Source organism: Nelumbo lutea, chromosome 7 (genome assembly GCF_056320005.1).
Source record: "Nelumbo lutea isolate HS-2025 chromosome 7, American lotus-T2T, whole genome shotgun sequence".
NCBI lineage: Eukaryota > Viridiplantae > Streptophyta > Magnoliopsida > Proteales > Nelumbonaceae > Nelumbo > Nelumbo lutea.
Window position 1 is genome coordinate 40987765 of NC_142690.1, and position 22803 is coordinate 41010567.

The following is a 22803-nucleotide window of genomic DNA, read 5'->3' on the forward strand; positions in this document are numbered from 1 at the left end:
GTTTGGACCGAATCTAGGGTTCAAAGGGGACTTTTTTCAATCCATTTTTCTCACACTTGTTGTTCCAAATGTGATTTTCAATTACAGGGATTAATTCAGCCTACTTGTAAAGCCCAGTTTTAAATGGTTAAAACTGCAAAAACCCACTCTTGTGAGAAAAGCTGTATGGGGCGAACTGCAAGCCACGATTCAGCCCAGATACCTAGTCGACATTAATTGTTAATGCTATGGATTTCAAATGGGCTGTTCAATGGGCTTTACAGCAGTTAATTGATTGATTCAATTCTTCCTTTATATGTGATGATTGGATCTTTGATGTTTTGTGACCATGGGCCATAAGCACTTGGCCCATGATGACTCGTTAGTGGCTCTTGCGCACACCATTGCTGAATGCACATCATTGCCATGGTGTCCCTTAAGGTCATTGGATGACCCCTCCTTACTTGGTGGGCCCCACAACCCTGAAAAGGGATACGTCGAAACCCCTAGCCAATGAAGGCCCACTAGAAATTTGACTTTATGAAAGTCAGTGGGAGCCACTTTGGTTTGACCTAAAAGTAGAACTAGGGCATAATTTTGTTCCCTCCAGCAAATATGAGTGCATGTGATAGGGAGATCCATATGATGGACTCTCTAAAGGCCTTCCATTATTAGCACAATGATGGGTCCTTCAGTAATGAGGAAACGCACCATAAAATTAGGTTATCCATTTGCTGTTGGATCTGTTAGAGTGTTTCATAAGATGGGGCGTCATAGACCAATGTGGGAGGGGCTTCACCAGAAAATGGGAACTCTCTCACAATACCTTGGCGTAACCTGAATATGATGGGTGAGCGCTCACCGGACAGAAAGGTTTACCTGAAAATGGCTCTGAACCTTGTCTAACAGAGGCCAAAGGGAAACTAATTTGATGAGTGAATATGATCCGTCACAGAAAGATGGTGGGGTTTTGTAGATGAAACAGTTGGCTTCCCGCACCCTACGTGGTTTCCCACATTTCTAGAGACATTTCACCGTCTCCGTCACTGAGAAAGGAGGGAAATCTCAGATATGAACAAATGGGTATGGAACATAGATTAAAAACCATATCTATGTAGGAAACATGAATCAAACTAAGGTTGTGGACTAATGTCTTTGTTGTTTTATCAGAAAATGACAAACGGTCAATTTGCAAAGCTTCTAGACGATAACAAGCTTAAGGGCCCAAACTATGCCGACTAGTATAGAAAATCTTATGCTGGTCCTAACTTCCAAAAAGATAGATAAGGTGGTGAAAAATCCTGCCCCAGAGCGTCTGAGTGATAGGGCTTTTGATGCCCATAGGAGGGACTACGAAGATTGGGAGGATAAGAACACCCTAGCCCACTACTTTGTCATTGCCTCACTACACAACTCAATACAGAGGCAGTTCGATCAGATCAAACTATCCAAGGACAAATTGGACAGTCTAAAAACAATGTCTGAAGAGTAGAACTGTTCTACTCGACAGAAGGTCCTGAAACTGTTCATGACCGCACAGATGTCCAAAGGGCAGAAAGTTCATGACCATTGTCTTTGGATGATGGGCTACATTAACGAACTCGAAGCCCTTGGATCTGGGCTAGATCTTGGCACACAAGTGGATGCCATCCTGAATTCTTTGCCCTCTTCCTTCAATGCGTTCACAATGAACTATAACATGAATAAGCTGAATGTCAGCATCCAGGAACTCAGCAATATGTTGCAGAGGGCCAAGGATCTACTCAAGAAGGATGAGCATGTGGTTATGCTTGCTGAAGCTAATAAATCGGGCAAGAAAAAGAGAAAGGTAAAGAAGCCCCTGAAGAAAGCTACCAAGCCTAAGAAGCAAAAGAAGAACAAGGCATCTAATGTTTGTCACTTCTGCAAGCAGACCAACCACTGGAAGAGGAACTGTCCTGCCTACCAGGAATCTAAGAAAGGTAACATTGAAACTTGTGTCATAGAAACTAATATGTTAGTTACTTCTGTATCCTAGTGTGTTGACTCTGGGGCTTCAACTTATGCGTGTAACTCACTGCAAGGGTTCAAAGTTAGCAGAAGATTGACTGAAGGCGAAGTGACACTATTCTTGGGAACGACTGCAAGTGTTGCAGCCATGGCAATAGGAACCGTAGAATTAGTCTTTAGAGAAGGAGTGCTTATACTTAAAGATTGTCTTTATGTACATAACTTAAGAAGAAATTTAAATTCTGTTTCTAAACTGTGTGCAAATGGATATACTGTTTATTTTAGTAATATGTTTTCTGTTAAACGGAATAACAAATTCATCGCATGCGGGGAACTGGAGAATGGTCTCTATGTTCTACATCCTTCTCTGGAAACTAACTTAACCGAAACTACGTCAGTCGAAAATCCCAAGAAAGGACTCGTGATACAGTAAATCCCACGTGCCTCTGGCATTACCGACTTGGCCATATCGGTGTTGACCGAATCACAAGACTGGTAAAGGATGGTCCTTTGGATTTTCTAACTGTAGAAAATCTTCCCATTGTGAGCCTTGCCTCCAAAGTAAGATGACTAAACGGCCATTTGACAGTAAGCTTGAAAGATGTGCAGGCACACTTGACCTAATACATACTGATGTATGTGGTCCCCTGAGTGTTAGGACATGGAATCAACATGTGTATTTCATCACCTTTACAGATGATTTTTCACGACATAGTTACGTGTACCTAATGAGACACTAGTCTGAGACTTTTGAAAAGTTCAAAGAGTTCAGACAGGAAGTCGAGAAACAGTTAGGGAGAGAAATTAAGGCCCTTTGATGAGACCAAAAAAACCCTATTTTTATCCTTTAATATTCACTCTTTTATATTTATTTAGCATTTAAATGGACTCATTACTCTTGTATTTCGATTCAGGGCAATAAAAAACGCAATTGGAAGAAAACAGGGCAAATCGGGTGATTTTACACAATTTCGGCGACAGTCAGTAATCTGGGCCTAACTCTCAATTCCTGACTCCAAATTGGATGGTTTAAGAAGCATTAAAAAGATGAACGGAAGGCCCAGAACTTTTATGTTTTGGGTTTTGACAGATTCGGCCCGCATCGAGTACGAAAATGATCCCAAAGTCGGAGCAAGTTCGCAGTCAGGCCCATTTCACAACTTAAGCCCAACTCGCAGAGATAGCTTGAAGCAGCCCAAGTTTTAAAACAGTCCAACTCGAATTCAAGAGTTAAGAGTCCAAATCTCGAATGTAATCTCCAAAGAAAGAGTCTTATCAGATCTAAATTTTTGAATGTAATCCAAGAGAGATAAGAAGATTGAGATTAGATCATTAAATAAGAGATAGGATAGGATTAGTTCAAAGACGATCAAGACTCCTAAAGATAAGATGATCTCCTAGAAGCAATTGAAAAACAGCCCTCTCCTTTGGCTATATAAAGAGGGGGGTGGACCAGCTCTAGCATCACTCATTCTCAGATCCAAGAAATCATCAAGAAAACCAAGAAGCTCAAAAAGGCAACTCGGCTATGGAGAAGAAAAGCATGGAGATTGCGCAGATCATGAGCAGCTAAGCTTTTTTTTTTTGGTTCAAGGGGGGAGGTTCGATTGTGTCATTGTGAGGTTCTATAGTTACTTTATTTTTTTGCTTTCTAATTCAAGTATTCATTGATTCTTGTGCATATTTTTATTAGACGTTGATGTTAATTAATTTGACAAACTGAATTAATGTTGATCTTCCTACTGTTATCCATGATATCGGTGATCTGTAATTGTCACGAATAATGGTGCAAGTAGCAATTAGGTTGATTTCTTTTTGGGTCAATTGTTCGTGGCAGCCTTTGACCAATGTTTTAACATGATTCAACCTAAAGGAATCGATGGAACAAAATTCAGTAATTGCAGCTATCTCAATTATTGCTATTTTGGTTTAATTGTTTTCACAAATCTTAATGCTATCACTGTTTAATATGGACGCTATCGTACCCCGTTAAGAGGTGATAAGTGTTGATCGAATGCTAGGTTTGGTCAACTGAATTAGGAAAACTCAAGGTTTATTATGGTTATCCTAATAAATCTAAGGTTAAATGCTTGAATAGCAAGAATGTTGAAATGTACCTAGGATCGATGGCCAATCGATTCAACCCGAACCCTTGAACCAGAATTTGGTAAGACTAATTTTCTCTTGTTTAAGTTGCAATTTATTTTCTTTTCTTTTAAATTCAGTATTTAAATTCTCTCACTCAATTACATTACCCATTCAGCTAAGAGATTATTGATTTGCTCCCTATGGGATTCGACCTAGAACTACTTTTACTGCAAATATTTTATTGTGGGACTAGTAATAATTTTGAGGGCTTCAACAAACCATCACCCTTCGATCGGATCGAGGTGGCGAGTATCTCTCTGACAAATTCAGGGACTACTTAAAGGCCAACGGGATAGTGTCACAATTAGCTCCTCCTGTCACACCTCAACTCAACGGTGTTTCAGATAGGAGGAATAGGACCTTGTTGGACATGGTCCGGTCACTTCTCGTACGTTTAGAATTACTCACATCCTTTTGGGGATATGCATTAGAGACTACTATCTATGTGCTGAATCGAGTTCCAACCAAATCGGTTCCGAAGACTCCATATGAATTATGGACCGAGAGGAAGCCAAGTGTATGACACTTGAAGATTTGGGGTTGTCCTGCTCACGTTAAAAGTACAAGTGCGAACAAGTTGCAAATCCAAAACCAGTCGTTGCCTATTTATAGGCTACCCACAAGATTCGGTGGGTAGAAAGTGTTCTGCAGTCGAAATGTCCAATTCTTAGAAATCGAATACATCAAGGACACCCATTGTCAGGAAATAGTTCTTGATGAGGAGAGCTCAAGAGCAGTGGGAGATGTCCCACAAGTTCCAAGTAGTGACCAACCTAGAAGATCCACTCAAGTATCCAGGCCACCAGTCCCATATGGTTATGACCAGAATAGTTTTCTAGTGGAAGCCTTAACTAGGGAGGAGGATCTTGTAACTTACACGGAAGCTATGTTAGACATAGATTCCCAGAAGTGGGTGGAGGCCATGAGAGCTGAGATGGACTCGATGGAGACCAATGGGGTTTGGACTCTAGTAAATCCACCTTCCGGGTTAAAAGAAATTGGTCGCAAATGGATCGACAAGAGGAAGAAGGGCCCCGATGGCAGGATTCAGACCTACAAAGCTCGTTTGGTGGCGAAAGGGTGTACTCAGAAAGAAGACATCGATTATGAGGAAACATTTTCGCCCATGGCCATGCTCAAATCCATTAGGATCCTGCTAACTGTAGCAGCATACCATGACTACGAGATTTGGCTGATGGATGTCAAAACTGCGTTCCTGAATGGAGATCTTAGAGAAGATATCTACATGCAGCAGTCGTAAGGCTTTATTGTTGCTGGTCAAGAACACATGGTATGTAAACTTAATAGATCCATATATGGACTTAAGCAGGCTTCTAGGAGTTGGAACATCCGTTTTGATTCTACAGTCAAAATGTTTGACTTTGAGCAGAATCCGAATGAACCATGTGTTTATAGAAAGTCCAGTGGGGATAAGATCACCTTTTTGGTGTGGTACATGGACGATATCCTACTCATTGGGAATGATGTAGGAATGTTGATTTCGGTCAAGGTATGGCTATCACAACAGTTCTCCATGAAAGATCTTGGAGAAACTTCATACATACTGGGTCTTTGACTCTATAGAGATAGATCAAAGTGGATAACTGGAATATCCCAGGCTGCTTACATTGACAAAATTGTCAAAAGATATGGCATGGAGAACTCCAAGAAATGAAACATTCCTTTCAGGCACAGAGTCACTCTCTCCAAGAAGATGTCTCCAAAGACTTCTGAGAAGATTGAGGGCATGAGAGACGTTCCCTATGCCTCAGTCGTAGGGAGCATCATGTATGACATGTTGTGCACTCGCCCGGACATTGCTCAGGCGGTGAGTGTGGTAAGCAAATTCCAGGCCAACCCAGGACAGGAGCATTGGACTGCTTTGAAGAACATACTCAAATACCTTCAAAGGACAAAAGAGTTTTGTCTGGTATTCGATGGTAGTTCACTACAAGTTCTAGGGTATACTGATGCCGATTTCCAGTCGAATCCAAATGATAAAAAGTATACATCTGGGTATGTTTTCACGATAGGATCATGTGTTGTTTGCTGAAAAAGCAGCAAACAGGGGTCCACTATAGATTCCACAACCGAGGCCGAGTACATTGCCGCAAGGCTGATACTAGTGTGGGGAGATTTATGTAAGACCCTAACATTGGACACTTATAGAGACTCATGTTAGTTTTAAATGTTCACAACCATTGGATAAGTCTGGGGAGATTTATCCTGCCAAGGCTGATACTGGTGTGCCACCAAATGTTGGGATGGCTTGTCTCAGCCACCAGGGTAAGACCCAAGGCACATGCAGTATGGGATTACTTGAATCCTTGAACCGGACCAGATTTCCAGTATTGCCCTGGACCTTGGAGACAGATGGGCAAAACTGGAAAGTTACACCTGACCCCTAAACTCAATTATGATACTTCACTAGGTGTCAGATTGGGCTGTTTTTGATATGCCAATCAGTGAGATCCTTGGAAGGTGTCAAAACCTGGGCATGTTGGGGCAGTCTGAGAATTCATCTGAGTGGGTGATCATAGTGATACGATCAGACAAAGGTAATGATCGGGAATGCACTCTCTCTGTTGGAAACCATACTACCGGTAGTTGATTTCAATCGTTGGAATTTTGTTTTGCAAAATCTATATATGATATACGGTTTCAAAGTGTTTGCAAATGGTTTTAATTCACGGGATCCATGTGAGCAGAGAGTGCGGCACCGTTCCTTGCAGCCGAGGGAGAGGTCCTCTCTTGTCGGACAGTGCTTGATCATTAAGGGCTGAGAGGTTAAGTGTAAGACCATTTAGGATAGTACCTAATGGGCTAATCTTGCATTTGCCCACAATCCTTGGGCTTTTATAAGATGGCTTGGCCCAGAGACCACTTAATGTAAGTGTTGGGCCCATAGGGTCCATGTGATGGGCTCAGGGGTTCATTGAGCTCTTTCAGTGAATTTGGCTGGGCCTTGTAATAAAGGCTGGGCTTTGTAATAAAGGCAGGGCCGAACCCATGTGGCTGGTGTGTAGATCAATGCTTGGGTCCCATGCCATACAAAGAAGCCCAACTGGACAGTAGATTGGAAACTAGTTAAGCACTAAATACTTAATGGGCCAAAAGCCTATTTTGAGCTGGGCTGATGTAATCACCCATCTATAGGGCGAATCTAGGATTAGAGTTAACAAAAGGATTGGGCCTTTGACCTTATCCACTCTAGGAGACCAAATTTAAATCAGATTTGAATCTAGTAACCTCCTGATAAGATCAGGAGTAAGCTAACTTAATTTGCAGATAGGATTAAGATCATCCTCTATCCAAATACTGATTTGGATTGAGATAACTTCTATTTAGGAGGTTTCTTAATCAAGAAGAAAAGAGAGGAGAAACCCTAAGGGAAATAACCAGATTTCGAACCTAGGATTGTAAGCAGAGAAATCTCCTGCAGACTGAGATTAGATCTCATACACACTCCAGAGAGAAGATAAGCAATTCAGCCATCTTCGTCTCAGGAGATCTCCTCCAGCCGCTGCCATTCTTTCTGACATGATTTCGATTTTTGGAGAAAAAAGAAATCAAGAAATCAGTTCTTGACATCAGTCTTGCAGAAAATACTGAAAAGGATTTGGTGCTCAGAGTTTCCAGAGGATTCTTGTGAAGGATCCTGTTTGTAGGACACAGTCTGCTGGTTCCATTCCACATACAGATTTGTCATCTTCAGCAGGAGTGGATCTTGGTGTTTTCTTTGGGCGTGAACACCAACTTTGGGAGATACAGCTTCTTTGGATCAGGTATAATTCATCCATTTTCTTTTGGTTCAGATCTGGTTTGATTATGGTTCAAGTAGAATCCTTAAATATTATATTCTAATTTAGGGAATACGATTCCCAGTTGGAAGAAGGTAGGAATTTTTTTTTGAAATTCGCCCACCATTTCCGCAATTTTTTTGGCGTCCATTAGATGGATCCTACCATTCTTTCATTAGATTCCAATTTGTCAGCACTTGTTCTTTTAACATGTGTTGGAGAACCCCAAATCTTCAAGTGTCTTACACTTGGTTTCTTAGTAGTCCAAAGCTCATAGGATGTAGGTAATTCCAAGTGTACGAGAAATGATCGGATAATATCCAATAAAGTTTGGTTCTTCCTTTTTGACACACCGTTTAATTGTGATGTCACAGGAGGAACTAGTTGTGATACTATCCCATTTTCCTTTAAGTAGTCCCTGAATTCATCAAAGAGATATTCGTCTCCTCAATCTGATCAAAGGGCCTTAATGTGTCTCTACAACTGTTTCTCAACCTCTTGCTTGAACTCTTTGAACTTTACAAAGGATTCAGACTTATGTCTCATTAGGTACACATAACCCTATCGAGAGTGATCATCGGTAAATGCTATGAAATAAACGTGTTGGTTACGTGTCCTAACATTCATGGGACCACATACATCAGTATGTATAAGGACAAGTGTGCCTGTTGATCTTTCAGGCTTACTATTAAATGGCCATTTTGTCATCTTACCCTGAAGGCAAGGTTCATAGGTTGGAAAATCTTCTACAGTTAGAAAATCCAAAAGACCATCCTTAACCTTATTATACGATCTATGTTAATGTGGCCAAGTCGGTAATGCCACAGGCACGTGGGATTAACTGTATCATGGGTTTTTTCTTGGGGTTTTTGTCCGACGTAGTTTTGGTTATATTTGTTTCTAGAGAAGGATGGAGGACATAGAGACCATTCTCAAGTTCTCCATATGAGAGGAATTTGTTATTCCTTTTGATAGTAATCACATTACTAAAGAGAACAGAATAATCATCCACACATAGTTTTGAAACAGAAATCAAATTTCTTCTCAAATTGGGTACATAAAGACAATCTTTTAATGTAATTATTGCTTCTATGAAATACAATTTTATAGTTCCTATGGTTGTAGCTGCAACGCTTACAGAAGTCCCAAGTAAAGAATCACTTCACTGTCACTCAGTCTTCTGCTTGTCCTGAACACTTGCAATGTGTTACATGCATGAGTAGAAGCCCAAGAGTCAATACACCAAGAAACAGAAGTCACCAACATATTGGTTTCTATGACAAAGGATTTGAAATTACCTTGTTTCTTGGTCTCCAAGTACTAAGGATAGTTCCTCTCATCCAGTGACCGGCCTGTTTGCAGAAGTGACAAGCATCCGACGCCTTATCCTTCCTATACTTTTTGGGCTTGCTAGTTTTCTTCTGAGGTTTCTTCTTTGCCTTCCTCTTCTTGTTGCCTAATTTTCCACCTTCGACAAGCATGTCAATGGGCTCATCCTTCTTTATTAGTTCCCCGGCCCTTTGATGAACTGATTGAAGGAAGGAGGCAAAGAGTTCAGGATGGCATCAACTTTGGTGACATGATCTAGCCCAGATCCAAGATTCTCCAATTCATTAATGTACCCCATCATCTCAATACAATGGTCATGAACTAGCTAGTTCTTGGGCATTTGTACAGTCATAAACTGTCTAAGGACCATTTGACGAGTAGAACGATTATGCTCCTCATACATTTTCCTTAGACTATCCAAGATATCCTCGGACACTTCGATCTGATCGAATTGTCGTTGTATCTAATTGTCTAAGGATGCTATGATATAGCATCGGGCAAGAGAGTTTTTTTCTTCCCATTCTTGATATTCCTTCCTACGGACCTCAGAAGCCCTATCACCCGGATGATCTGGAGCAGGGTTCATAGCAACCTTGTCCCATTTCTTTGACGTCAAGACCAGCATAAGGTTATGACACCAGTCAGCGTAATTTGGGTCCTTAAGCTTATTGTCGTCCAACAATTTGGCGAATTGTCTGTTTGCTATTTCTGATAAAGGCAAAGCAAATATTAGTCCACAACCTGATTTGATACATGTTTTCTACAAAGATATGGCTTTTAATCTGTATTCCATTTCCATTTGTTCATCTCTGAGATTTCCCTCATATCTTAGTGACAGAGACTGCAAACTATGTCTCAGGAAATGTGAGAAACCACATAGGGTGCATGGAGCAACTGTTTCAACTACATAACCCCACTACCTTCTGTGAATGATCACATCCACTCGTCTCAAGAGCTTTCCCTTTGGCCTCTGTCAGACAAGGTTCATTGTCATTTTAGGTTAAACCTTTCTGTCCAGTGAGTGCTTACCCATCATATTCCTGAACTCCAAGGTACCGTGAGAGAATCTTCCATTTTAGGATAGGCCCCTCCACATTGGTCTATGACGCCCCTATCATCTTATAAAACAATCCAACAGATCAAGCAGCAAATGGATAGCCTAATTTTATAGTGCATTTCTTCATTATTGAAGGACCCATCTTCATGTTAATGATGGAAGGCCTTTAGAGAGTTCATCATATGAATCTCCCTATCACATGCACTCATATTTCAGTGGAGGGAACAAAATATTACACCCTAGTTTTATTTTGGTCAAACCAAAGTGGTTTCCACTGACTTTCTCAAAGCCAGATTTAAATGGGCCCTAAATGGCTAGGGTTTCACATGGTTCCTCTTGGGGAGGAAGCTGATGTAGGGCCCACCAAATGGGAGATCATCCAATGATCTTGGATTCCAATTTCTCTGCACTCATTCTTTTAATGTGTGCTGGACAACTCCAAATCTTTAAGTGTCTGACACTTGGTTTCTTTCCGGTCCAAAGTTCATATGGAGTGATCAGAACCGATTTGGTTGGAACCCGATTCAACACGTAAATCATAGTCTCTAATGCATATCCCCAAAAGGATGTGGATAACTCTTAGTGTACGAAAAGTAATCGAACCATATCCAATAAGGTCCAATTCCTCCTCTCTAAAACACCATTAAGTTGTGGTGTAGCAGGAGAAGCTAACTGCGATACTATCTCATTGACCTTCAAGTAGACCCTGAATTCGTCAGAGAGATATTCGCCACCTCGATCTGATCGAAGGGTCTTAATTTCTCTCCCTAACTATTTCTCGACCTCTTGTCTGAACTCTTTAAACTTTTCAAAGGATTTGGACTTATGTTTCATTAGGTACACGTAACCATACCGAGAATAATCATTGGTAAATGTAATGAAATACACATGTTGGTTATGAGTCCTATACACATCTTTCAGGCTTACCATTAAATGGTCGTTTCGTCATCTTACCCTAAAGGAAAGGCTCACAAGTGGGAAGATCTTCTACAGTTAGAAAATCCAAAGGACCATCCATTACCAACCTTGTTATACGACCGATACTGATATGGCGAAGTCGATAATGCCATAGGCATGTGGGATTAACTGTATCACAGATTTTTTTCTTCGGGATATCAGTCAACGTAGTTTTGACTATGTTAGTTTCTAGAGAATGATGTAGAACATAGAATCTGTTCTCCAATTCCCCATATGCGATGAATTTATTGTTTCTTTTGATACTAATCGTATTACTAAAGAAGACAGAATATCCATCCACACACAGTTTTGAGACAGAAATCAAATTTCTTCTTAAATTCTGTACAAAAATACAATCTTTAAGTACAATAGATACTTCTCTAAATTTTAACTCTGCGGTTCCTATGGCCGTAGCTGCAACACTTGCAGAAGTCCCCAAGTAAAGTGTCACCTCTCCTTCACTTAGCCTTTTGCTTACCTTCAACCCCTGTAGTGAGTTAGACGCATGAGTTGAAGCCCCGGAGTCAATACACCAGGACGCAGAAGTAACCAACAAAGTGGTTTCTATGACACAATATTCAAAATTACCTTTCTTGGATTCCAGGTATTGAGGATAGTTCCTCTTCCCGTGATCGGTCTGTTTGCATAAGTGACATGCATCAGATGCCCTGTCCTTCTTCTGCTTCTTGGACTTGGTGGCTTTCTTCTAGGGTTTCTTCCTTGCCTGACTTGGTAGCTTCAACAAACATAGCAATAGGCTCATCCTTCTTAATCAGTTCTTCGGCCCTCTACAACTTATTGCTGAGTTCCTGAACGCTGACATTCAGCTTATTCATGTTGTAGTTCATGATGAATGGATTAAAGGAAGGAGGCAAAGAATTCAGGATGGCATCTATTTGGGTTGCATGATCCAGACCAGATCCAAGAGCCTCAAGCTCATTGATATAGCCCATCATCCGAAGACAATGGTCATGAACTTGTTGCCCCTTGGACATCTGAGCGGTCATGAACTGCTTCAAGACCTTTTGCCGAGTAGAACGACTTTGCTCTTCGTACATTGTCTTTAGACTATCCAATATGTCCTTGGCAAGTTCAATCTGATCAAACTGCCTCTATATCGGATTGTCTAAGGAGGCAATGATATATCACCGGGCCAAGGAGTTTTTCTCCTCCCAATCCTGATAGTCCCTCCTATGGGCCTCAGAAGCCGTATCACCCGGATGCTCCGGGGTAGCGTTTTTAGACACCTTGTCCAACTTCTCAGAAGTTAGGACAGGACAAGCATAAGGTTATAGTACCAGTCGGCATAGTTTGGGCCCTTAAGCTAGTTGTCATCAAGAAGCTTTACAAATTGTCCGTTTTCCATTTTCTGATAAAAGAGCAAACATCAGCCCACAACCTAATTTGATTCATGCTATCTACATAGATATGGCTTTTAATCTATGTTCCATTCCCATCTATTCATCTCTGAGATTTCCCTCCTATCTCAGTGACGGAGACTGCGAATTGTCTCTAGAAATGTGGGAAATCACATAGGGTGCATGGAACCAACTGTTTCAGCTACATAACCCCACCACCTTTCTATGAAGGATCACATCCACTCATCGTATGAGCTTTCCCTTTGGCCTTTGTCAGACAAGGTTCAGAGCCATTTTAGGTTAAACATCTCTGTCCAGTGAGTGCTCACCCATCATATTCGTGAACGCCAAGGTACCGTGAGAGTCTCCCATTTTCTGGTGAGGTCCTCCCACATAGGTCTATGACGCCCCTATCATCTTATGAAACATTCCAACAGATCTAGCAGCAATTTGGATGGCCCATTTTCTAGTGCTTCCCCTTATTAGTTGAAGGACCCATATTCATGCTAATGATAGAAGGCCTTTAAATGAACTCATTATCGTGGTTTTAACATGCCTAACAAAACAAGTTCTACAATAACCAACCCATGTTTATCCGTTAGAAACCAAATGCTCACAAGGGTCAAATCTGTAATGCATCTTGCATGTTGATCATTCAAACTACTGAGATGCCTTCCATAGCTAGAAATTTCAACTAGATTTGCCTGCATCCTTTCTTATCTATCCTGCCTAAGCACATGATTCAAGGTGGTTTTCAATTATTCAAAATCAAGTCTCTAAGGAGCAGAAATTTCAATAGGAAAGGTTAAAAAGTGATGATCAAAGCATACCAGAGTTCAAAAATTTTATCAACTCCTTTAATCCTCCCCCACACTTAAGATCTACATTGTCCTCAATGTATGGAATATTCACAGCAAAAACAAGGAGAGAGAGTTAAGAGGACTTCCCTGAATGTCTCATTGAGAGCCTTCAGATGTGAGATATGAGGAGAGAGAGAAAAGAAAAAAAACACACTCATAAAAAAAAACTGAATAAAACAAACAAATAACTTAATGGGTTGCCTCCCACAAGCGCACGCTTTAAGTCATGAGCTTGACTTTCACCTTTCCTTCATGGCGGTTTCAAGGAGAGAATGAACATGGTGGATGGGTTGTTCTCCTTTGATGTAATGCTTCCACCGCTGTCCATTTACCTTGAATGTACTCCCATAATCATTTTGTATTTCAATCGCTCCATGAGGGAATACTTTAGCCCCTTTAAAGGGTCCACCCCACTTGGTTTTTAACTTCTGATGGTTCCCCCTTTCATCTTTCATAGGTGGGTTTAAACCTGGATTGGGGACCAGCACAATAGATGGGAGGGGTTTTGTGTGAGATGGAGGTAAAGATGCATTATGAATTGTAATTTCAAAAGAATCTGGCTCAGAAGTCAAATTTCGCAATTCTGATTTTAGTACAAACTTCTACCCTGCTTGTTGCAATTGATTAGGACTATTGTTAAGTGCAACTTTCAGCGTGTCTTCTGATTTAGATGTGTCTACTTCGGCTGCACCAACATCAATGCTATCGATTGCATAAATTTCATGTTCAATTGTGTTGGGATGTTCCATGATTTTAAATACATTGAACACCACTTCTTCACCATTGATTCTAAGGATAAGTAGACCTTTTCGCACATCAATTAAAGCATCACCATTAGCAAGAAAATGTCTCCCTATAATCAATGGCATTGTCTTATCTTCCTCCATATCCAACACAACGAAATCAATATGAATGATAAAATTGCCCACTTTGACCAAAACATCTTCTACTATTCCCCTAGGATATTTAATGCTTCTATCAGCTAATTGCAGGATAATAGTTGTAGATGTTAGTTCATGCAGTCCAAAATTTTCAAAAATAGAATAAGGCATTAAATTTATACTAGCACCTAAATCACATAAAGCTTTTTCAAATTCAGTATTCCCTATGGTGCAAGGTATAGAAAAACTCCCTGAATCCTTAAGCTTTGGGGGCAATTTCTTTTGAAGAATTGCTGAACATTCTTCGTTTAGTTTTCAATCTCACCATCCTCCCACTTTCTTTTGTTGGACATTACCTCTTTCAAGAATTTGGCATACTTCGGCATCTGTGGCAAAACATCAAGAAGAGGAAGGTTAATATGAATCTTTTTGAAAACTTCTAAAACTTTTTCAAATTGCTTATCTAATTTAGCCTTCAAAACTCTTCTTGGATAGGAAAGAGGAAGTTTAATTTCATGTAAACTCAGTTTAGGGGTACTTCCCTCATTCTCCTTTTGTAGATCGGCCACTTCAGCTTCCTTGTCCTTTCTTTGAATTTCGCCAACTGTTTTTCCACTTCTTAAAGTTATGGCATTTACTTGCTCTCTGGGGTTCCTTTCTGTGTTGCTGGGTAGCCTTCCTTCTTTCCTTTCTGATAACATGCTTACAATCTGCCCCACTTGAACCTCTATGTTTTTAATCGATGCTTCTTGCTCTTGGAACCTTGCTTCAATGGCATTAATGAACTTAGAGATCATTTCCTCCAGATTGTTCTTTTTTTCTTATGGGAGTGGCTGTGGTTGGAAACCCATAGGTGCCTTTTGCGGATTTTTACTCCATGAGAAGTTCGGGTCATTCCACCACCCTGGGTTGTATGTATTTGAATATAGGTTGTAGTTTGTCCTGCCAACATGAGATAAAATTAGCATTCTCATGAGAAATAAAATGACTATTTATTTGACAATCAGAATTGGCATATCCTATTTGACCACATAAATCGCATGAGATGCTAGATGGTGTACTAATGGCTGCAATACTAAAATTATCCAGTCTTTTATTTAGATTGGCTATTTGTGTAGATAGGGATGCAAAGGAATATATGTGGTGTACTCCCCTTTGATTGGTTCGATCATTGCTCCACTGGTAGCTATTTGATGACATCTCCTCCACTAAGTCATATGCTTCCTCTGGAATTTTCCTCATGATTGTACCAGCTGCGACTGCATTAATAATGGACCGATTAGAGGGGGTAATACCATTATAAAAAGTTTGTAATTGTCACCAAATTAGTATCCCATGGTGGGGACACTTCCTAAGCATCTCCTTGAATCTTTCCCATGCTTCATACAAGGATTCCCTCTCAAATTCAGCAAAGTTAGTAATATCATTAATTAACTTTGCTGTTTTGGAGGGTAGGAAATATTTAGCCAAAAATTTCTGGGTTAAATCATTCCAAGTGGTGATACTTCCTGCAGGGAGTGAGTTAAACCAATCTTTATCTCTATCGCGCGATGAAAAATGAAATAGTCTAAGCCTAATAGCATCATCACTAACTCCATTATGTTTAAATGTATCAGATATTTCTAAGAAGTTAACAATGTGTGCATTAGGGTCATTACTTGGTAACCCACTAAACTGAATGCTTGTCTGGATCATTTGAATTATTGCAGGCTTTATTTCAAAATTATTGGCATGGATGGTAGGCTTGCAAATGTTGGATGTTGCCCCATCAATGTTTGGACAAGCATAGTCCAAGAGGGTGCGATTTCCTTCTGCCATCTCTCCTTCTATCTCTATGGCTGGTTCGCAACCAACAACCTCTCTTCTCTTGCTTTTCCTTTGTTGGCCCTTTGCAACAAGCGAAGGGTCCTTTCAATCTCAGGATCGAATTCTGTTAAACCTTCCTGTCTAGTGCGTGTCATGCACTAGTAAATCTGAACCAGCAGAATTCGAACAAATAAATAAAAATAATAACAGAAATAAAAAGAAATAAAAAGAAAATAATAACAGAAATAAAAGGTTCAAATTAATCAAGGTTAACAAATTCATATATTATTTTAGAACTAAATCCTCAGCAACGACGCCAAAAACTTGATAGCTATAAATATATAACCCTAGCAAGTCCACTAGTTATCAAGTAGTATAATAATATCATCCCCACGGGGATTTAACAAAATAAGTATTAGAATCACAGTTTTCCCTAATTATTTGGGCAATCGAAATTTAAGATTGAGCAATAACTACTGAAAATAAATTGGAACAAAGAAAATAAAAACAAGGGTGATCACTAATCGAATATGCAAATGATGAAATCGGTAGGACTTTTGGCCCACCTAACCAATGTAATGAATATTGATAGGTCCGATTATCCAAGACTAATTGTCATTCCCATAAGCTAAGATTTGCCCAAATTTATTTAATATTCTCTCTCGAGATATACTAAACATAAGCCCATCAGGTAACCCTTCGATCTCTGGAGTAGAGCTCTCAAGATGGAAGTGCATTAAGTCCAAGAAAACCATTAAATTCAAATGAATCATGTATATATATATATATATATATATATACCATTCAATTCACACTATGAATTATTCTGTCAATTATGTGAATTCCTCTCTCAATTCATTCACATAACCCAAATCAATTAAGAGGTGGCCAAGCTCTTAATTTCAATAAACACAATAATTCATAGACTATATGGAAATCACAATCTTGGATAAATCAAGAAGATAAAAATATATTCATTAACATGGTTAGGCTTTCCATAGCCCTAGCAAGAAATAAATCAGTTCATGATGGAAGAATTAAAGCAAACAAAGGGGAAGAAAGAACTCTTGAATTCGCCCGTGGTGCTGAGATCTCATCTTCTTGCCGCCACCTTCTTAAAGTTTTTTGAATTCTTGAACCTTTCATGAACCCTTCTTGACTGATTGCTCCTTGCTTCTTGATTCAAATCAGAAATTGAGTGATTCAGTGATGCCCTTAAGTGGTCTGCCCCCTCCTTTATATAGATTGAAGGGGAGGCGGGTGGTCTCCTACTTCCTCTTGAAGTTAATATTACAAAATGGAAAATTTAGATCTAGAACGATTCTTCTTAGTTTCTTGTTCTTGGATTCGTAATAGACCTCCTCTGCGAATTGGGCTTCAGGCAGGCTTTTCTGCGAGTTGGGCTTCAGCTGCGGATTGGGCCTACCTACGAAATTGCCCCGACTTTGGGCCTAGATTTGACTTCGATGCAAGCCGAATCAGCGAAAGCTCAAAATACAAAAGTTGTGTCTTTTTCTCTTATCTTTCTAGTGGCCCTTGAATCAGCCCATTCGGAGTTCGGAGACGCGAATTAGGCCTATATCACTTAATGATGTCGAAACTATGAAAAATCATCCGATTTGTCTTTCTTTGCTCTTGATGCCTTCTTTCATGCCCTAAACAGAAATATGAGTCCAATTAGGTGCTAATTCAGTATAAAAATAGAGTAATTGGGGATAAAAATATGACAATTTCACCTCTCATCACGAAATTTCAAAAATTTCTCGCTCTCTCATATGGGAAACGTATTCCCTGTTTTAAAAAAACTACAGTTTTCAAGGATCAATCTTGAACCAAGAACCGAACCAGATCTGAACAAAAATAGTAGGAGAGGGATATACCAGATACGAAGATGCAATATCTCCCAACGAAGGTGTTCACGCCCAAAGAAAGACTCCAAAGACTGCTCCCACTAAAGATGACACAATGAATGGTGGAGCAGAATCAGCAAGGTCCATCCAACAAACCAAATTGTTCCGCAAGAATTCGATGGAGGCAGTGAGCACGACTTCTTATCAGCCTTTCTCCAAAGACCGACTTCAAGACACTTCTTGATCGCTCCTACAAAGGATGGAGATCGAACTGGCTATTGCAGCAACTGGAGGAAACGCATGGAGAAGATAGCGCAGTCACACTGTTGCTGTCTTCTCTCTTGGTGTTCCTGAAATCTGATCTCTAGTTGCTTTGGATGGGCTGAATGGTTCGCCCCCTCCTCCTTTTATAGGCTTAAAGAGAGCTCCTAATCTCATTAGGAGTTTCCTAATCCAAATACAGATTCGATTAAGAGTTCTCTTTAAGAGATAAGGATAAGCCCTTATCTTATATGCAGATTAGATCAGCTCTCTCCTAACCTCAGTAGGAGGTTTCTAGATCTGAACTCTCTGAGTGGATAGGGTAAGACCCTATCCTATCTGCTGATTTAATCCTATATCTACCCCTTTATTTAACTAATCAAATTAGGCTAGTTCGAAATGGGCTTTACACCCAACACGTCTAAGTGCTCAAACCGCTTTCAACTAGCTGCCCAGTTGGGCTTCTTTGTACGGCGTGAGACCCAAACATTGATCTACACACCAGCCACATGGGTTCAGCCCAACCTTTGTTACAAAGTCTGGCCGAATTCACTAAAAAGACAGTGAACCCCATGAAGCCCATCACATGGACTCCTAATGGGCCCAACACTTACACTAAGTGGTCCCTGGGCCAAGCCACCTTATAAAAACCTAGGGACTGTGGGCAGGTGTAAGATTAGCCCATCAGGTATTACCCTCAATGGTCTTACACTTAACCTCTCAGCCCATAATGATCAAACACTGCCCGACAAGAGAGGACCTCTCCCTCGGCTGCAAGGAAAATGTTGCACTCTCTACTCACATGGATCCCAGGAATTAAAACATTTTGCAAACATTTTAAAACCATAATATATATATTTATATCCATATATAAAATATATTTTGCAAAACAAATTTCAATGATTAAATCGGCTGCCAGCAGTCTTGGTTTCCATCAAAGAGAGTGCATCCCCGTTCATTACGTTTGTCTGACAAAGGGGCTGATCCTGTCACTATGATCACCCACTCAGATTAATTCTCGGACTATCACAACATACCTAGGTTTTGACCCCCTTTTAAAGATTGTTAGACAGTTTTGTATGCCCTTAGCTTCAATCAAATTGATGTACTTTATGAGTTTATTGTAAATGAATAAAAGTGCATATTTGATTCATGTTCCCTTGGTATGTTTCTGCAGAATACCCTTAAACTGGACATTGAATGAGACTCGTGTTAGTTTAGAATGTTCACAGCCAGTGGGTCGGTCTGGGGAGACCTATCCTAACAAAGCTGTCACTGTGGTGCCACAAAGTCGGTTGGGGTGGCTTGTCTCAGCTACCAGGGTGAGACCCTAGGCACATAAAGTGTGGGATTAATTGAATCTTTGAACTGGACCAGATATCCAGTATTGCCTTGGACCTTGGAGATTGATGGGAAAAACTGGAAAATTACACCCGACCCCTAGACTCGATCATGATACTGCACTAGGTGACGGATTGGGCTATCTTTGATATACCAATCAGTGAGATCCTTAATGGGGTCAAAACATGGGTATGCTGGGACAGTCTGAGAATTCATCTGAGTGGGTGATCATAGTGATAGGATCAGCCCCTTTGTCGGACAAAGGTAATGATAGGGGACGCACTCTCACAAATGGAAACCAAGACTGCCGGCAGCCAATTTCAATCGTTGAGATTTGTTTTGCAAAATATATTTTATATGACATATAAAAAGTATATATATATTATGGTTTTGAAATATTTGCAAAAGGTTTTAATTCCCGGGATCCATACTTGAGAGAGTGCAACACTGTTCCTTGCAGCCGAGGGAGAGGTCCTCTCTTGTCAGGCAGTGTATGATCATTATGGGCTGAGAGGTTAAGTGTAAGGCCATTGAGGATAATACCTGATGGGCTAATCTTGCATCTGCCCACAGTCCCTAGGTGTTACAAGGTGACTTCGCCCAGGGACCACTTAGGGTAAATGTTGGGCCCATAGAGCCCATCTGATGGGTTTCAGGAGGTGCACTGTCCATAACAGTGTATTCGGCCAGGCCTTGTAACAAAGGCTGGGCTGAACCCATGTGGCTGATGTGTAGATCAATGTTTGGGTCCCACGCCATACAAGGAAGCCCAACTAGGCAGCAGTTTGGAAGGTTTAATGAATACATAACCCTAAATGGGCCTTAAGCCCATTTTGAACTGGGATAATTTGATTAGTCTTTAAGCGGCGAATTCTGAGATAAGATCAGCAGATAGAATTGGGACACACCCTATCCACTTAGAGAGTCCAAGATCTAAATGAGATTTAGATTTGGAAACTTCCTAATTAGATTAGGAACTGGCTGATCTAATATGCAGATAAGATAAAGTTTATCCCTTATCTTAAAGGGACTTCTAATCCATATATGATTTGGGTTAACAACTCCTAATGGGATTAGGAGCTGATCCCTTTAAGTCTATAAAAGGAAGAGGGAGTGGCAGCCTTTAGACACACAATCACCAGCAACAGTCTTGTCTTCAGAGCTGAGATCACAGAGGAGAGAATTCTGCACCCTGAAAATTCTCTCTAGCCGCCTGCTTCCTACAGCCGCCGCCTATAGCAGTTCGATCTCAATTGCTTGGGAGAAATCAAGATCAGATCTTGATTCCAATCTTTTGGAGAAAAGATTGGTAGGAGTTGTATTCACAAGCCGTTCATGCGATTCTTGGGAAGAATCAAGTTCTTAGGAAGGACATTGCTGATTCTGCTCCACCTTGCACTGCACCATCTTCAGTGGGAGCAGATTTTGGTTTCTACCTTGGGCGTGAACACCTCCGTTGAGAGATATTATTTCTCAATATCAGGTATTATCTCTCTCTCCTCCTTTTGGTTCAGATCTAGTTCAGTTTATGGTTCAAGAATGATCCTTGAAAATATGATTTTCTAAATAGGGAATTCGATTCCCAGTTGAAGGGAAAGAAAAAATTTTGAAATTCGCCCCCCTTTATTCCGCAATCTTGGGCGACCATTTGATGGAATTCCTATCCCTTCAGTGGTATCAAAGCCATGGTTCAAATCTTGAACCATTCTGTTTCAGATCTGAACCTACACAATTAGGGAGAAGGCGTTCTACCCAATTTGCACAGATATGAGTTTTGGGAAATTTGTTCCCAAAACAGATGGGCAAATATGACGCTACCTTCTGAATCAGGATGTCCCCTCTACCAACAATCTCCCTGAGTACATGTTACTTCCTCTCGATGTGCTTCGACTTCGAGTGGGCTCGTGGCTCCTTAGCCTGAGCAATAGCTCCATTGTTGTCACACAACAATGGGATGGGTGATGTGCTGGATGGAACTACGCCCAACTCGTGAACGAACAATGTGATTTAACCTCTATTTTGTAGGATGGAGTGTGCGAACAGCCTTGATTAATTGTTTTTGTTTTTCTTTTATCAGTTATTTAATTTCAGATTATTTTCTTGAATTAAGGATTTAATTAAAATCAAACCCTAGACCCATTCGAACCAAGATTGGTTCAAACTGTTTGGACCAATTTTAGGGTTTAATCAAGGCTGAAAGTCAGCCCTAATTTTCCCACTAATGGGCCAAAGGATTGATATTTAATTAAATGGTTAATTCGGCCCAGCCTGTAAAGGCCCAGTTTTAAATAGTTAAAATTGCAAAAGCCCATTTTAAAGGATAAAACTATATGGGCCGAACTGGGTAACCCTAATTCAGCCCATATACCTAGATAATATTAATGGTTAATATTATGGAATTTTAACGGGCTTCCAATGGGCCTTACAGAAAATTAATTGATTGGATCAATTTATCCCTCCATGAGATGTATGGATGTGTGATGTGCTGCGTACATGGGCCATAAGTACTTGGCCCATGCTCATTCGACAGTGGCTCTTGCGCACACCATGGTTGAATGTACATCATTGCCGTGGTGTCCCTTTTGGTCATTGGATGACTTTCCTCAGTGGTGGGCCCCACACCTCATCAAGAGGTCACGTGCGGAACCCTAGTCGATTTAAGGCCCACTGAAATCTGGCTTTATGAAAGTCAGTGGGAGCCACTTTGGTTTGACCTAAATCAAACTAGGGCGTAATTTTGTTCCCTCCAGCTAATATGAGTGCATGTGATAAGGAGATTCATATGATGAACTCTCTAAAGGCCTTCCATCATTAGCATGAGGATGGGTCCCTCAGTAATGAGGAAACGCACCAGAAAATGGGCTATCCATTTGCTGTTGGGCTTGAAGGGATAGGAAATCCATCAAATGGACGCCCAAGATTGCAGAATAAAGGGGGTCAAATTTCAAAAATTTTTCTTTCCCTTCAACTGGGAATCGAATTCCCTATTTAGAAAATCATATTTTCAAAGATCATTCTTGAACCATAAACTGAACCAGATCTGAACCAAAAGGAGGAGAGAGAGATAATACCTGATACAAAGAAATAATATCTCTCAACGGAGGTGTTCACGCCCAAAGTAGAAACCAAAATCTGCTCCCACTGAAGATGGCGCAGTGCAAGGTGGAGCAGAATCAGCAGTGTCCTT

The 22803-nt window shown here is 40.5% G+C and overlaps 1 non-coding gene across 1 annotated transcript; it reads left to right on the forward strand.

Moving 5' to 3' along the window:
* The first annotated feature begins 15688 nt into the window (after positions 1 to 15688).
* LOC148846172 (small nucleolar RNA R71) lies at positions 15689 to 15795 on the forward strand. Its single transcript, XR_016102662.1, has one exon. It is a non-coding gene; the product is annotated as a small nucleolar RNA R71 (small nucleolar RNA).
* Positions 15796 to 22803: the final 7008 nt, after the last annotated feature.